This window comes from Geotrypetes seraphini, chromosome 2 (assembly GCF_902459505.1).
Source record: "Geotrypetes seraphini chromosome 2, aGeoSer1.1, whole genome shotgun sequence".
Classification (NCBI taxonomy): domain Eukaryota; kingdom Metazoa; phylum Chordata; class Amphibia; order Gymnophiona; family Dermophiidae; genus Geotrypetes; species Geotrypetes seraphini.
Genome location: NC_047085.1, coordinates 236,649,765 through 236,667,463, shown reverse-complemented (window position 1 = coordinate 236,667,463; position 17,699 = coordinate 236,649,765). Strand labels below are relative to the sequence as shown.

The 17,699-nt window shown below is 43.9% G+C and overlaps 1 long non-coding RNA gene across 1 annotated transcript; it reads left to right on the top strand.

Moving 5' to 3' along the window:
* The first annotated feature begins 8,980 nt into the window (after window positions 1-8,980).
* LOC117356001 lies at window positions 8,981-16,799 on the top strand. Its single transcript, XR_004538504.1, has 2 exons — window positions 8,981-9,040; window positions 15,915-16,799. It is a non-coding gene; the product is annotated as an uncharacterized LOC117356001 (long non-coding RNA).
* The last annotated feature ends 900 nt before the right edge of the window (window positions 16,800-17,699 follow it).

The following is a 17,699-nucleotide window of genomic DNA, read 5'->3' as shown; positions in this document are numbered from 1 at the left end:
GAGCTACGGATCACGGAGGCAGGGATCACAGAGGTAGAAGTGCGCATGCGCGCTTAGGATTTTATTATTATTGATAAGATTATATTGTGTGTATATGAAAAATGGATGGAAGAAAATTGCATTACAATTGGTACTATTATGGGGGTGGAGTCGGGGGCAGAGCTTGGATGGGGGTACTTGGTTGGTATTTATTAGTTTAGGGGGTACTTGGCTTGAAAAGGTTGAGAAACACTGCTCTATGGAATACCTACTCCATTCCCAACTAGCTTGCTTACATCCATGACCACTTCATCTCTCAATTTCTCCACCTGCTTGCACTAACCAGAGACCTGGATCTAACCTGATGACTCTACCTCAGATGCAGCCCTGTGTCATGGAGGCTACCTTTTCTATCACACATCTTGCCTGGTTGATCAGGGAGGAGGTGTTGGGCTGCTACTCTCACCCTTTTGCAGACAATCTCGATGCTCTCCCTCCTTTGAAGTCCATTTCACTCTCCTACATCTCTGATCTCCTCCCATGGCTTCCAGTATCACCTCTATGCTGACGACTCTCAGATCTACCTCTCTGCACCAGATATCTCTACTGACCAGCCTGCCTGTTCAACATTTCCACCTGGATGTCTCACTGCTATCTAAAACTGAATATGGCTAAAACATAGCTGCTCATCTTCCCACCTCCCCATTTCCCCCGTTCTCTGTCTCTGTGGACAACACTCTCATCCTGCCTGTTTTGTCTGCTCGCAACATCAGGATCATCTTTGACTCCTCTTTCTCTCCTTCATGGCCCAGATACAACATATCGCTAAAACCTGCTGCTTCTTCCTTTATAATATTATCAAATTCTGTTACGTCTCTTCCGGATTCGGTACACGAGGTGTTCAGTCCCTTCCCACAATCCGGGAGTTGCAGAAATCCAAACACTTTTCTGAGCACATGCTCCTTCCACCTTAGAGAGAGAGCTAGAGTCCCCTGTAGTTTTCAATTTTTGCAAGCAATCCGTGCGGAAGACTTTTGGGCAAGATGTGAATTTTCACTGGACTTTTTTTGGTGCCTCTGGAAAGTTTATTCTTTGGACCCAGCTCATTGGACGCAGCCAGTGGGCACATCGGTTTCTTCTGAACCAGTTGTGCCAGTGGCAGAGATCCCTTTTTGAGCTTGATTGCATTATGCCATAACGGGTATTATGCCGCTTTTGTCTCCTGATGCTGCTTTTATTTGGATCTGGCTGATATCGTTGCTGGGATTAGTCAACACGGTCACCTTGAGAGTCCAACTTTGGGTGAAGACCCTTCTGTCAGCAGACCAGCATGGCTTTGTCCACCATGTTATTGTTGAGGTTCTGAAAGAGCAAAAAATTGGAATCTCTTCTTTTCACGTCAGTGTTTGGTCATGGACCGTTCTAATGTGTTGTCCTTTCCCCCCCCCCCCCCCCCCCCCCCCCAATCCCATCCACAGCTTCTTGGTCTGGTTACAGAACAATAGGATACCCAGGCTGCTTGTTCCTCGCTCTCAAGCTGTGCCTGAGTTGTATCTGCTGGCTCCTGCTTTTCAACAGTTTTGAGCAACATAAAGTGAATTTCGACATGGCACAGGATACCCAACGCACAGACCTCCCTAGTGATGGAGGAGTAGTGTTTAAGGACTCCAGGATCGAAGAGTGGATATTATATTTAAAAAATAATAACCTTTTTGAAGTGGCCTCAGGCATGAAGGCGATGGCAGCCTCCTTTGCGGTGCATGCCTGTCATATGAGATTGCTCAGGGTGCTCTCGGTGGATGTAGATGCCTGTCGCCAGCTAGTGCTGGACAGTGGATTATGTGGCAAACACCCTTTATGATCACATTCAAATTCTTACCGCTTATGCAGTATCTGCTTGCTGCACCGTATGCTTGGAACTAGCTGCCCAAATTCCTGCAGCTATGGAGCCATCCTTGAGCTGGGGACGCTGCCTCCAAGGCCACTTTAAGCAGACTTCCTTTTAAGGGTCAGCTTATTTTTGGTAAAGATCTGGATGACCTCATGGCCAGTGTTGCAGATCGCTGCTCTATGTCTCTCCCTGTGAACAAGTCTCGCCAGACTCCAGGATGGAACGGTATAAACTTTTGTCCCTCCTGCCATTTTCGTTAGGGATCTTCGGGCTCTTCCTCCCAGAGATATTCCCAGGGATCTTCCCTGTGGGTTTGTGACAGCTTCCCACACTTTCACCAAGGTGATGGTACTTCTACCAGGTTTTCTCTGCAGGCAGTGTGTCCAGGTCCATCCTTTCTTGTTTGACTGGTTGATATGGGCTCTGTCAAACATGTGCACCTGTATGGTGGAGATGGTGATCTAGCTGCTAAAGAGCTTGGGTTGGATTGTCAACTTCAAAAAGAGCCAGTCGACGCCAACTCCTCTACACCTATGTACTCTCCAGAATGGACTATTGTAACTCCATCTTCAATGTAATAACTGCCAAAGAACTCGAGCGCCTCCAGCGAGTCCAGAACATTGCAATCTGCCTCCTAAAGGACCTTGATTAACATGACCCTATCTCCCCAGCCCTCCATGCAGAACACTGGCTACCAGTTAACAGACACTGTGTGTTCAAAGCCCTTGTTATGTCCTACAAGAGATTCTACCTCATCGCCCCTGCCTACATCACATCCAAACTCCCGTCCACCCACTCCGCTCTCAAGCCGATAAACGACTATACATCCCTGCAGGAAGATCCCTCCAAATGGAAGCAGTTCATAAACGCTCATATAGCCAATTCATCCCCCGTCTTTGGAATCAATTGCTTGCCCAGATAAGAACACAGGACTCACTGATGACCTTCTGGAAAACGCTGATGACCCATCTCTTCAATTGAACATTGCTAATGGACAACCTCCTCCAAGCTCCCCTTCTTCCTTTCTCCTCCTATTCTCCTGTTCCCTGCTCCCCACCTCTGCCCTCCTTTTTCCTCCTCCCATGCTCCCTCCCCTTCTCTCTCTACGTCTTCTCACCTGTCTCCTCTTCGAATGCCTAACCCGCTCTGAGCTCCCGGGAGTCATTTGCAGCGGTATAGAAGCTTTCAATAAACAATAAAACAATATACCGGACTGATGATGGGGAGAGGGGAAGGGGAAGAAATAATGGGCCTGGAAACTAGAGCTGTCCGATTCAGAAAAAAATTATCAATTCGATTTTGCCAATTATTTGATTTGATTTCTATGATATAGCTTTAAAATTAGCTGGTGGGTTTATTTTGCAGTCTCTTCACTCACCCCCTTTGCCTTCTCCAACCCCAAGCTGGCGCTATCATATGTAAACAAAACAAACACTGTTAGGTCCTAGCTTGCACTCTGTCTAACACCAGCTCTGGCAGAATACACATTTCAAATCTGATGTATTGTAATCACAAAATAGAAAATAAAATTTATTTTTTCTACCTTTTGTTGTCTGGTCATTTTATTATTCAAACCATGTTGGTCCTAGGCTCTGCTTTCTGTTTGTCTTCTGTTAACTCACACACCAGGGTCTCCTGCCCATTTGACATTTCTTTTTTTCATGCTCACCATCCATCTTCCATCTCTGTATTCTTCTCTCCCTCCTGCAGGTTCAGCACCTCTTTACCTATTCGGCTAGCACTTTCTCTTCCCTTCCCTCCAGCCTTCTCACCCATGTGGCCAGCACCTACTCTCTCTCTCTCTTTTTCTCCACCCCCCCCCTATCATCTGGCATCTGTCCTTTCACCTCCTGCCCTGGCAACTCTCCCCTTTCCATCTTCCTCTATCGGCCTCGTTCTGGTACAAGCCACTTGCTCAAACTGCTGTAGCCTGCCTGCGTTGTAGAAATTCACATGGGTGGCAACAGCTAGTAGCTGCTGCCACGGAGGGCCTCTGGCGCCTGCTGGTGACAAAGAGACCAGCTGCCTGCAGGTACTCAGGCAAGCTGCGCAGCCCCAGCCCGGTGCCAATCACCATGTCCTGCTGCAAGCCACGCACCAACCATATATTGGCACGGTTTCTGGATTCCTTGGGCCCTGCATGCTGCACATGACTGACGCAAAGCCTTCCCTCCGACATCACCTCTGATGTCGGGGGAAGACTTCTGGGTTGTGTGGTGTGCTGCAGGCAGGAAAAGAAGACAAGCCTCTTGGTTCAAGCTGCCTCTAACCCCGCAGGATCCCCGAGACCATGAGGGGGTCCCCACGGTATCTCCACAACCCGAGGGTGCGTCTCCCCGGGATCCCCACAACCTGAAGGGGTAACCCTCTGGATCCCCGTTCCTGTGCAGCTCTCTATCCCAAACTAGACATAAGAAAATAGAAATCCCAAAAACTTAAAATTAACATATACTGCAACACTGAAGAAATAAAACAAATACGCTTTTTTTTTTTTTTTAACTGAAGACAATACATACACATCTTCAACACACACTTCCCAAAAGCATATTCTAGTTAAGAAATTAAAAATAAAACTTTTTTTCTACCTGTGCATCTTTGGGCATTTTATTTTTCAATCACATTGATCCGTTTCTCTCTTTTCTGCTTTCCTCTCTTATGCTAATTCTGTTTCAGTGGCCACTATCCTTTTATTTTTCTTCCTATCTTATTCCATTCCTTCACTACACCTGTTTCTGACATATTGATCTTTCCTTTAAAGCGCTCTCCTTTTTTTTTTTTCCAGCCTGTCTACTCAAATTTCACCTTCTTGCTCTACACCTTTTTATTTTTCATCTACTTCTCCATCTCTTACACTTTTTGATCTCACTCATTTCTCAGCCTCTTGCTGCCTTATCTTTCATCTGTTTCCCATTACCACATTTTTACCCTCTGCATGCAGTACCCTCCTCTTACTCATCTCTTTGACAACCCTCCCATGGCGTCTCCCACATGGATCCACCATTCCTAGCATCTTCCCTCCTTTATGCTTTGTTCTACCCTTGTAATCCAGGATCTGCTCCCTTCTGCCTCTTCCCCTGAGTCTGACATCTCCTCGTCCTCCTGCTCCATCTTATTTTGCTTCCTCTGCCCTCATCTGCTCCTCCACCCTCCTGTGTCCATCTTTCTCTCTTCCTTCTTCTTCTTTCCCCATCTCTCCCTCTTCCCATTTGCCTCCTTTGCCCATCCCGTCTTTCTCCCTCAACGCCTTCAGCCCCCTCTGCCATCCCAAGAACATCTTTCACTCCCTCTTCTGCCCCTGCATTCTTACAAGTTCATCTCTCCCTCTTCTTCCCCCTCAATCCTCCCCCTCTCTTCTTGTCCCATTCCCACTGCCCTACTCCAAATTAATCTCTCCCACCCCTCCCTTCCTTCTATTATCTCCAAGTCTATCATCTCTCCCTCCCTTCCGTCATTCCGCCTCCTACACAGCCTCAACTACCATGATCCCATCTCCCCAGCACTCCGCGCTGAACACTGGCTCCTAATTAGCCAACGCTGTGCATTCAAGGCCCTGGCAATAGCACACAAAAGAATTTATGCCACCACCCCCTCCTACATAAAATCCAAGCTACCCATCTACATCCCCACCTGCACCCTCCATTCAGAAACGGAGATACGCCTATGCATTCCACCCGGAAGGTCCCTCCTCTCAATAACCGCCCGCAAATGCTCCTACAGCCACTTCATTCCCCAACTCTGGAACCAACTCCCCCCTCAACTCAGACTGCAGAATTCACTAATGACATTCCGGAAAATGGTAAAGACCCTCCTCTTCAACTAAAGGTCACCCTCAGTCTACACCCAAACCCCTTAAACCCCACCTCTACCCTTCTTTCTCCATTCTAATCTTCTGCCTAAATTTCTGTATAGTCCACTTTCAGCCTATACTCAAATAACTTGTATCTAAACCAAACTACTTATATTTAACTTACTGTTCTTAATTTGCTGTATAGTCCCTATATTTAAACTGCTGCACAGTCTCGTATGTCCAAGTATTTAAATCTACTGTATAATCTTGTATGTCCAATTCACTCCATTGTGAATGTTTACTTGTAAACCGTTCTAAGCTACTGGGAGGACGGGATAAAAATCTAAATAAATAAATTTTAAAAAATTCCCTCTCCAGTCCTCTCAAGTCTGCCATTTTTCCTTTTCTCCCTTCCACTCATCTCCCGGAGTCTGCCATGTCTTCCTCCTTGCTTTCTAGCATTATTCCCCCCCCCCCAAGCCAACTTCTCTTCTTTCTGCCTCCAGGCCAGAATCACTTACTCGCACTCTGTTCCCCCACCCTACCTCAACAGGTCACAGTCTGGCATCTTACCCCTTCCTTCTTCAACCTCCTTCAAATTTCATTTCCCCTCTCCCTCTTTAATTGGGAGCTTCAGCTGCTGCCTCCGCCCCTCACCTGTCACAGTATTTACCTTATTTGCATTTTAGAAGTTATCAATGGCAGCGAATCACATGGGCTGCTGACCCTAGCATCTCCTTTACTGCTGTACATGCTCCTGAGGAAACAGGAAGTTATGTCAGAGAAGGCGGGTCTCAGTAGTAGAAAGAAGAAGCCGAATCACTTCCGCCAGTAACTTCTGAAATGTAAGGTAGAATCTGAGACAGCGGGGGTGGGGGGGAAATATAATGGGCATATTTATCAGTTAGCTTGCACTGATGTGCTTAACACCATTTTGTAAATTCTCCCTTAAGTGAAACTGGACAAAGACAGGACTATGTTTTATGCAGTCTGACTTGTCTGGTTAACTTAGGCAATTAAGTGTTGAATACTAGCGCATAATTGCCAACTTTAATCCCAGGCTGCTTAAAAATCATCAGCCATGGTATTAGCAGTTAGTATAGATATTTAGTGGCACTACATGGTTATCTGTTACTGAATATTAGTGGATAATCCCACACAAGCAGACAAAGATAGGACTGTGTTTATGCAATCTAATTTGTCCAGTTAACTTAGGTCAGGAATCTCAAAGTCCCTCCTTGATGGCCGCAATCCAGTCGGGTTTTCAGGATTTCCCCAATGAATATGCACTGAAAGCAGTGCATGTACAAAGAACTCATGCATATTCATTGGGGAAATCCTGAAAACCCGACTGGATTGCGGCCCTCAAGGAGGGACTTTGAGACCCCTGACTTAGGTGGTTAAACCGCTTTGAATATTGATCCTTTTTTAGAGACGTGTCTTACATGAATGATGTCCATTGCTAAGAAATGTCCTGGAATGCAGTATATCCAAACTAAAGCATTTTAAAATGATCTACTCTTTTGTTTTGGTGTGTGTTTTTAGATTGCTTTACAGAAATTCCTGCTCTGCTGGATGCCAAGATCCATGATGTTAGCAGCAGCTGCCAGAGAAGGAAGGAGGAGGGAGGAGGGGGAGGGGATTGTAAGAAAAACAAAGTGAGGGGGAAGGGAAGTCTGGAGGCAGAAAATGAGAAAGGAAAGCTTACAGATCATAAAAAGGGAAAAGAGGGTTGGAAAAACTTTGGAAAAGGAAGGAAAAACAGGCTGATGGAAAAAAAGGCAGAACTTCACAGGATATGATGGATGTAGGGGGAGAGAGAGATGGGGAGCTAAAGATAGAGAATTAGAGAATAGGAAGACTGGAAATTTACAGAGAGAGGCTCAAAGAGGATTACATAGGAAAAGACCATGGAAGAGAGGACAGAACCACCATTCTAGAGTGTTAAAGAAAACCAGCTCTGAGAAAAGACTTTCATTGGCTTTGTTTCAAATCTCATGAGCTGCCTTTCATTGGCTTTGTTTCAAATCTCATGAGCTGCCAGTTTGCACCACAATGCATGAATTCATCCATTTTGATTTAAGAAAATGGAAAGGTGTGAGGACCTTTAATGTAAATAATTAACCATTATAACAAATTAAGAATAACATGTACAGCACAGAGAATGATTTTTGATTACTTAAATGCTGAATGATGAGTCATGTAGCACATTTATATAACATGGCTTCCCATTCACTCATAACCCCAGAAATACCAGGAATCAATTTATATATTGCCTTCCTGGCTAATAGATTATTTAGAGTAATTTAACAAAAGTACAAAATAAATATAGAAATTATAAAATGTAAAACACACACATTAATAATTACAGAAAATTTTAGTCCACAAAAAATACTTTTTTCAAAAATGTTTACTTAAACAAGGCATAGTTCAAATCTTTCCCATAATCAAGGGGCCCCAGCTGCCTTTATAGAGATCAGCTAAGAAATTTCTATAAGTACTTTACTCAAGATTTCTCATTTGATCTATTTAACATCTACTAGGTACTATTTTGTGGCCCATGATCTGGATGCGATGATCGAGTGTTTAGTTTCTGGCTGGCTCCCTTTCTGCAGTCATTTTTCCATTCAAAGCTGCGGATGGCGGCAGCTCCTCGCACGATCCATGCCTGCGTCGGAAGCCTCTTGACATCAGGACATCAGAGAGGTTTCTGACGCAGGTGCAGATTGCGTGAGGAGCCACCACCTGCGCCTTTGAATGGAAAAACGACTAAAGCAAGGGAGCCAGCCAGAAACTAAACACTCGCCGGAGGGAGGCACAGAAGAGAGACCTACAACTCGCTGCTCTTGCTTGCTTTGGGCCTTTCTCCATGGACACAGATAGTAGGTGGGACCCGGCAGCAAAGAAGGCCCAAAGCATGCAAGAGCAGCGAGTTATGAATGCTGCACTTCTGACAGGTGTGTGAGACAGGGAAGGAGGAAGAGAAATGCTGCTGTACTCAATTGGGGGGGGAGAGAATGAAGGAGGGAGAAGAAAGACAGGTAGAGGAGAGAAACAAGAGATGCCAAGTCCATGAGAGGGAAAGGAAAGGAGATACCAGACCATGGAGGGGAGGGAGAGAGGCCAGGGCATGGGAGGAGGGAAGGAGACAGGTGCTAGACCAGGGGAAAGACAGGAAGGAGGGAGATGTCAGACCATGGAAATAGGGAGGGAAGGAGAGAGAGAGAGAGATAGGAAGGGAAGACATGGAAAAGTAGATTTTGAAAAAATTGAATGTCAAGTTAATGCCAAAGATGGATGCAAGGCAGAAAGTGAAGATGGAGAGAAAAACAGTCAAAAGGACAAGAAGGCCCACAGAAAAATAAAGTCACCATACAACAAAGGTAGGGAAAATGATTTTATTTTCAGTATTGTGATTGAAATGTCAGTTTTGAGAAAAGAAAGATGTTAAACTTCTGTGAGGCTGCAGAAAAAAATTGGGTACTTAGAGAGCCGCAGAAAAAATGGTTAATGTCTTATTTAAAAAATGACAATTTTGCATGAGGTAAAACTTTTTATAGTTTATAAATATTTCCTTTAACAGTTAATGTACCAGGGTATGCCCCAAGGCCACAGCTGGATTAGAGCATCTAGACCCTTGCTTCCAGCCTCATGTCTTTGACTGAAAAACCTGTATGCCGTCACTATGAGGTTGAAATGAGACAGACACCAGCGCTGAACAATGAATTGAAATGCTGTCACTGACAGTGTCCACTCATCCAGGTCTAAGGTCTGTCTGCTGAGGAAGTTGGTTTGGACAGTGTCCACTCTCACCATTTGCCCTGCTGATAGCACCTGTAGAGGACGCTCCATCTAGTGAAAGAGGTGGCGAGTTTCCAGACCCAGATAGACGTTCCAGATGCCACCCTGATTTTTTACATGTGTCACTGCTGTCGCATTATTGGTGAACAGTCTGACCACTTGGCCCTCCAGTCTTCTGTAATTTCACCAGAGCCAGATGAATTGTTCGCAGGTCCAGTCTATTGATTGATCACTTCCTCTGAGGGCAAACAGCGCCCCCAAATTGGATGACGTTTGCAATGAGACTGGCATCATTACATCTACCCATTAAGATATCTGAAGGGGCATGCCCTTGGCAAGGGATTTGGAATGGAGCCACCAATCCATGCTGGCCCAAGCTTCCAATGTCCAGGGCTGAGACGTCTGCAATGAGTCCATCTGCAGGGACCAACTCAAGAGCCAAACAGGTTGAGGATGTATGCGGGCCCTCACCCAAGGAACCACATCTATTGTGGATGCCCTGGGTCCCAAGACTTGAAGATAGACCCACACTGATGGAGCTGACTAGGCTAGAATATATGAGATATGTGAGCAAAGCTGCTGGCCAGAAGAAATGCTAAAAGGCAGTCCCCAATTTTGAGAGGGACCTCCTCCAACCTGGCATCATTGCGAATTCTTGGAGGAAGGAGTGGCTTGGAGTGCTGAAGACTGGGGAAGTATAGATATGAAAAACCTCTGCCTAGGGTGCTAGGAGAACCTCTGGGATGTGGAACTGGAATACTGTTGAGATCTCCAGGAGTTACAAAAATTAGAACGCCTTGAGCCTCTAGAAGTTCTGGGCCTGCTCTCCGGCAAAAACTTGGGACAATGGTCCACCACAGAGTTCATGACATCATCCAGTCCTTTCCCAAACAACTGCTCCTTAAAAGGGAGTCTGCTTAGAGTGGCTTTAAAGGTGAAATCTTCATCCTACTGCCTGATCCAGAGCATTCTATGAGCAGAAATAGAATAAGTGGATGCCTTACCCAAGGCACAAATAATGTCATAGAGAGCATCAGCCACATAATCCACTCCAGAGCTCAGCTCCATCACTGTCCAAAGTATGTAACCTAGAAAGGTAGACACATGTTACAAAGGATGCCGCTGAGGCTGCTTTGACTCCCAAAGTCAATGCCTCAAAGAGACTTGAGAACCACATCAATGTGGAGGTCCTGCATACCTTTAAGCTCAACACCTCTCTCACTTGGAAGGGATATATGCTTATTAACCCATGCAACCAAAGAATCCCCTTTAGACTGAGCAAACAGCTACTGGCACACCTGCGCCATAGGATACAGGCAAAACATGGCTCTTGCTATCTTGAGAGACCCCTCAGGAGAATCTCACTGTTCTGTGATTGAAATATTAATGTCCGGATGCCAGGGAAATGCCACAGACTGAACTCTCACTCCATATCTCAGGGAGGAAGAAATAAAAGGAACTGGCTGGGAGTCCAAATTTAGTTCATGCAAAGACTCCGAAATTAGATCTGGCAGGGCTGTGGGCTTAAATAAGCGCAGGAGCTTGGGATCATCACCAGAATTCAAGGCCAAAACAGGATCTAAAGCGCTAGTTTGTGGAGCAGACACCCCTGATACTGGAGGCACGTCTGTGAACAATAGTGATAAAGAGAGAGATATCAGTATCACTTGCAAACACCTCCCAAGGGCTGAGCAGTGTGAGACTGTGAGTTACAAAACCCGAGGGGCTCTGTGCTGATGTGCTGTGTCCAAAGCATGGGAAGTCTGTGCTTTAGGAGAATGGCTCTCCTGGAAGGCTTTCCATGTTAAATTGTTGCATTCCAAAGGAAAAAAAATGAACCAGTGAGCAAAGAGACACCAAGATGACTCCAGTTTACACTTTTTAGGCTCTGTGGCTTCCATGCTCTTTTAAGTGGAATGGTCACTGTTTCCAGGACCTGAAAAAAAAGAATAGCTTACCTACACAGGCTAGCCGCCCTTCCCTCAAGCCAAAAAGCAAAGGAGAGGCTAAGCCTGAAGCTCATGCCTCTCCTTCTCATTCAGTGCGTAACGTGGCACACGGATGCTCAAGGCACAAAATTTGTGCAATCATTGCATGGATTAGTGATAAAAGAGCCCAAGGACTCCATCCTAATAAACTTTGAGGCAAAAAGAATCGATTAGCTGCACAAAATGTTTGAAAAAAATCCAAGATGGCTGCCATCATATTTTGGCACCAAAAATTGCTAAAACAACTTAAAAGCAAAAAAATCAGCTAAAATAGGATTTTTGAGGGGGAACACAAGAGAACATGCAATTTCAGATCCCCCTCCCTCCCAATTTCTCTCACTGTGCCCTGTGCTGGGAATGTGCTGCAGCCTGCCTCAGCTCTTTACAGTAAGCTGGGAAAGGAGAAAAAGTTGCTGTCTCATGCTGGAAGTTCCTTTCCACTGCTGATCTTTGCGCTGCCAGTCAGACTTGATATCTGATCGTATCCCTACTCCCATGGACTGAAGGATGTGCTAATAAAGAGTGGTGGTGAATAAGCAGCCGGCACCCTGCGAGACACCGCTGAGCTTCCTATTGAAGCCTAACAGCCTGCACTCAAACCCCTGCTAAGCATTAGATGAGGAACAGTAAGTGGGGATGGCCTTGAGCTCCAAAAACACTTTTTCAGGCTGGCCAACAGGTACCACAAGGGATTGGTTTGTCAGCTACAGATCTCAGACTGCTTCTCCTTGCAGGCAGAGTTGATCTTGAAGCTCTGAAACCAGCAAAAATAACTAAAATGACCAAATAAAATAAAGAAAAAGGGAGAACAGAACCAAAACACTCCTGCAGGCTAGCATGGAGAAGAAAAAATTTGTAGGTGGCAATAGAGCTCCCAGTGAAGTAAGAGGATTACAGAAAAAAATCCAGAGTGGATTCCTTCTGCAGAGCTACTGGGAATGGGGAAACTACCCGCTTGTCTAGCATAATACAGCTATTGCACTGGAAATTTATTTCACCTGAGCAATGTGTATGAGATTACTGAAACATATTTCATATATGATATATTTTCAAGTAACACTGAAATTTTTAAATATAATATTGTTAAAAATTAAACATTCTAAAACATTTTGGCCCTGATTCTATAAAGGACACCTAAGTCATGCCTAAAGTTAGGTGTGCTTTAGGCGTCCAAAGAACGTGGACGCCACTTTGTAGACAAAGCCACAATTTCTTGGACGCCCATGTTTAAAACTCACGCCTAACTCAATAGGTGTGGGCTTGGTTTGGGCAATGACTCAATTTGGGCATCCTTTGATTCATTTACATAACACTGAGCGACCTAGGGCATCCATATCATACCTATATTGTAGGCTAATGAAAACCAGGTCTACTTTTGAGCTTAGTTTGGGCTTCAAATAGATCTGAGTTCTATGGACGGAACTTAGGCACTCTTTGGATGTCCTTAATGTGTCTGCTAAATAGCTCTCTGGGTTTTAATTTTTGCTTTATTAAGCTCAAAATACATTTAATAAGGCACCACATAAATGGGGCACAGCAAAACAGATATATTGCATGCACAACCTATTTTTGTGGACAAACAGCAATGTCATTTGCTAATTAGAGGAAAAGATCCATTAACTGAAGCACAGCACATGAAAAACATAGCTTTAGTTTTCTTGCTAAAAAGCTACCCTTATTTTTCTGACTAAACAGTGCTCCAATCAGTTCATTCTTGAAAGCAAAGAAAGCACATGACAAAAAAATATATAGATTGCATACATAATTTTATTTGCAAAAGCTTAAAAACAGAAAAAAAAAACCAGATACAGACCTTAGCATGGCTTCTACTTCATTGTAAATGGATGTTTGCAGCTGCACAATGGTGACCTCATTGTGAGATCATCAAGGTGCATCTACAAGGTAGAATGCCACAATTAAAATATGTGCTGGGGAGCTGGTTGGGATTTGAACTTATGAGCTCTGGAAGAGGAGCACAGGGCTTTTACTTATTGAGCTATAGCAGCTTCCAGGCAGGTGTCTCTGACTGCCCTGTGATATGATAGCTTAGCAGATCTCTAAGCTATCATATCACAGGGCAGTCGGAGATACCTGCCTGGAAGCTGCTATAGCTCAATAAGTAAAAGCCCTGTGCTCCTCTTCTAGAGGTCATAAGTTCAGCTCCCCAGCATATATTTTAATTGTGGCATTCTACCTTGCAGGTGCACCTTGATGATCTCACAATGAGGTCACCATTGTGCAGCTGCAAACCTCCATTTGCAATGAAATAGAAGCCATGCAAAGGTATGTATCTGTTTTTTTCTGTTTTTAAGCTTTTGCAAATTGTTATGTATGCAATCTATATATTTTTGTCATGTGCTTTCTTTGCTTTCAAGGATGAGCTGATTGGAGCACTGTTTAGTCAGAAAAAAAGGGTAGCATGCATGCAGCGCACTATATTAAACACAAAAGAGATGGTCCCTGCTCAAAAGAGCTTACAATCTAATTATGACAGACACACAGGACAAAAAGATTAATCTATACATGCTGATCAGGTAGGGAATTACAAGGAGACTGATGAAGTGAATAGGGTTGGGACTACAGAGGGAATGAACAGATTTGGGTGCTTAACAAATTGGTAAGGTTAAGACTTAAATGCAGCTTCAAAAAATTGGACTTGCAGCCTGGATTTGAATACAGCCAGAGACAGATCCCAACGTACTGAGTCAAGCAGTTGTTGCAGGCATATAGAGCACCAAGATAGAAGGGACAGAGAAGAAAGGTACCAATAAAAGAGACTTATCTGATGAATTAAGTATCTGGGGTGGAGTATAGAGAGAGATACTGAGTGAATACACTTGTAGGTCAGAAAGAGGAGTTTGAACTGTATGTGGAAATAGGGAGCCAGTGAAGCGACTTGAGCATAAGTACAGTGGTGGAATACAAGGCATGTAGCAGTATTTTGAACAGATTGAAGGGGAGAGAGATGGCTTAGCAGAAGACCTGTGAGAAGCACATTGCAGTAATCCAGATGAGGGATGACGAGAGTGTGGATGAGTGTCCTGCCAGTATGCTCAAAGAGAACTGACCTGATTTTAGTGACGTTATAATAGAAACAAGTTTTGGCAATCTGATGGATATGCGAAGAGAAGGAAAGAGATGAGTCAAAGATGAACCCAAGGTTGTGAGCCAATGAGACAGGGAGGATAAGAGCATTATTAACTGAAATAGAGAAAGGGGGAAGGGGAGAGGCAGTTTTAGGAGGAAAGATAAGGAGTTCAGGCTTGGCTGTGTTTCATTTAAGGTGGCAGCAAGAGATCCATGTAACAATGTCAGACAGGCTGATAGGCCTGGATTCTCGTAGAAATTTCAGATGTAGAGAGGTCGATTTGTGAGTCATCTGTATAGAGTTGGTAATGGAAGCCATGGGAGATTAGAGTGCCAAGGGAAGAAGTGTAGAGGGAGAAAAGACAAGGTCCCAGGATGAGTATTTATATTTATCAGATTAAATTTTGGAGGTGAGAAATAAAATCAGATCAAGATAGCCTTTAAAACTATCAGCTGATTTTATTACAGAAAAATTTCACCAATAAACCTCCTTTTTGTGGACCTTAAGAAAACTGCAATGTGGTGTAATAAATAACATGAGCAAAAATTTCTTCCCATCATGGGGTCTGATATACTGCAGTTTAAGATTTAACTATTTCTGCAAGAAAATTTCAGTTACAGGGAGAAGAGGCTTATAGAAATGTTTTGTAGAAGAAAATACACTTCTACAGTTTTGAGAACAACCCCATGACTTAAGAGCAACAAATCTCAAAACCACAACCATATTTTTTTTTTTTTTTACTTAGAATAAATTTACACAATACACCAATTTTAAGATAAGCAACTTTGTCAAAAGATAACTAGAGCTTTTGAAGATGGCTTTCCTATTTAAATTTCTTTCACCACTTGCATAATAGGCCAAGCCTCTGAAAAATAAAACAAAAAAATTATACTGGATGGTAGTTAAAAGTACATTTCTGTATAACACCCAACTGTTTTAGCTTCACAATCTTCCTCCAGGGGAGTTTGGAGACAAAAGAAAAGACAAGCAGCCTTAAGGGTGTGGCTAAGCGTGACAAAACAAATATCTACTCGCTCCCATAGATGCACACTAAACCCTTTTCTGCTTACAGTCTCTCACCAACCGACAGCTGCAGCTGCTCACAAACCCAGAGCTCAGTAATTGACACCAGTGACCTCCCCTCCCCCCCTTTCTCTCTCTCCCTCTCCTCTCTGCAGCAGACTGTGAAAACGATAAACCTCCCCCACCCCTTCCTCCCTCCAGCTCCCTTTGTGCAGGAAATAAAGCCTGGCACGGCCGCCAGACCGGAGCCAGTCAGCATGCTAAGCTTGCTTCCGTCTGACAGCTGCCCTGTTCTGAGCTTCCAGATGGCTCTCCTCCAGCTATTCAAGGCAACCTCTTACAGCTTTCTCATTCCAGGAAACCAGTGGAGACCGGCTGAAACTGGAACAAACCGCTTAAGACCGGCTTGAATTGACAACTCAGGAGAGAAATATTTTCTACAAACAAAAGGAGAGAGAAGGAGAGACAGCCAGAGAGGAAAAAGAAGAGACTAAAACAAAAATCCCCAGAGTTCAACCACTGTATTTTACACATGAACGCATACATACAGATATGGACGTATATGTTTTACTTTAACGATAATCGATAGTATATACTGTTTCATTTTAATATTTTATATGAAAAGTACCTTATGCCACATCCCATTTGTTGTTACTTAAAAAAATATTCCTATATGTCGATTTCTTTACCATTAAATGGAAGGGAAAAAGGAAGCAAAAGTTTTAGCAAGATTATTTCATTTTAAAATTCTCAGTATTTTGCAATAGATTGCTTGTTAGTAGCCAGAAAGCTAAATATACAGTGTTATTATGTTTGCTAAATCTACCAGATAGTGATTTTAATGTAGTGTGTACATGGTAAAGATGGCTCTTCACTGCACTTCTTGCTATGGTGTCCATGTTTATGGTAGGCTGGCAGCCCATAAATAAAAGCTGGGAGCTACGCCAGCCTGGCTGCTGGGAGCATGCACAGCTGTGTTACTGCAATAGACTCATTTGCAGTTTGCACAGTAAAATCATAACAAATGTACTGATATTGTATGATGATCACAAAACAATGCACTTTCTTAGAATTTTGTTGGGAGAATGCTATAGGGAAAATCAGTAAAACTTGTCCAGTTTGAATACTGTATCTTTAACCATCAACCAATCAAGAGTTAAATTCTGCAGTAAGATTTCTTTAAAATGCTGGCCTCACATTTTAAATTTATTCCATATTGCTATCTGGATAGCATTGAATATATGAGGGGCAACTGAAAAGTTCTCAGCCTAACCGAGAAGGGAATGGTGTAGAGCAGTGGTCTCAAACTTGCGGCCCGCAAGGCACATGCGGCCCGCCAGGTACTATTTTGAGGCCCTCGGTACGTTTAGCATAATCACAAGAGTAAAATAAAACAGTTTCTTGATCATATGTCTCTAGCTATAAATGACAATAATATTATCTCCAGGTCCAACAATCAAAGCAGTACTCTGTTCAACATCTGGCGCTCCCTAACCTCCAAAAGAGACCCCACCTTGCTCCCCTCCTCTCCCTCAGCTGATGTTCTAGCAAAATTCTTCAACGATAAGGTTTCTTCCTTGAGATGCTCTTTCCCTCCTTCAGTCTCTTACAACTCCCTAGTGCCCACTGATTCCACTCCCACCCTAATGGTCTCCAACCCTATCCCAGCTGACAGATCCTGGACCACCTTTGAGTGCGTATCTGAATCCCTGGTCCTCGTTCTCTGCCTCAAACTGAAATCCTGTAATTGCTCCTTGGACCCATTCCCCTCCTACCTATACGAGAACATTCCCACTTAGGCTAGTTCTTCTATCACCATTCTCATAAACTCCGCCCTTCAGTCGGGCCATTTCTCCCCAGAAATGGGTCATATCGCCTTGACCCCACTACTGAAAAAATCTGACCTTGACCCTTCCATACCATCCAGCTATCACCTAATTGCAAATATCCCTCTCCTAACCAAGATGCTAGAGTCCATCATTTCTTCCCAACTCTCATCATACTTAGAGAGATTCTCTATTCTTTTACCCTATCAATATGGCTTTCGTCCTAACTTCAGCACCGAATCCCTACTGTCTTCCCTGATTTCAAGGGTTCAACAACTTCACTCTCGAAACAAGTTCGCCGTCCTCCTACAATTTG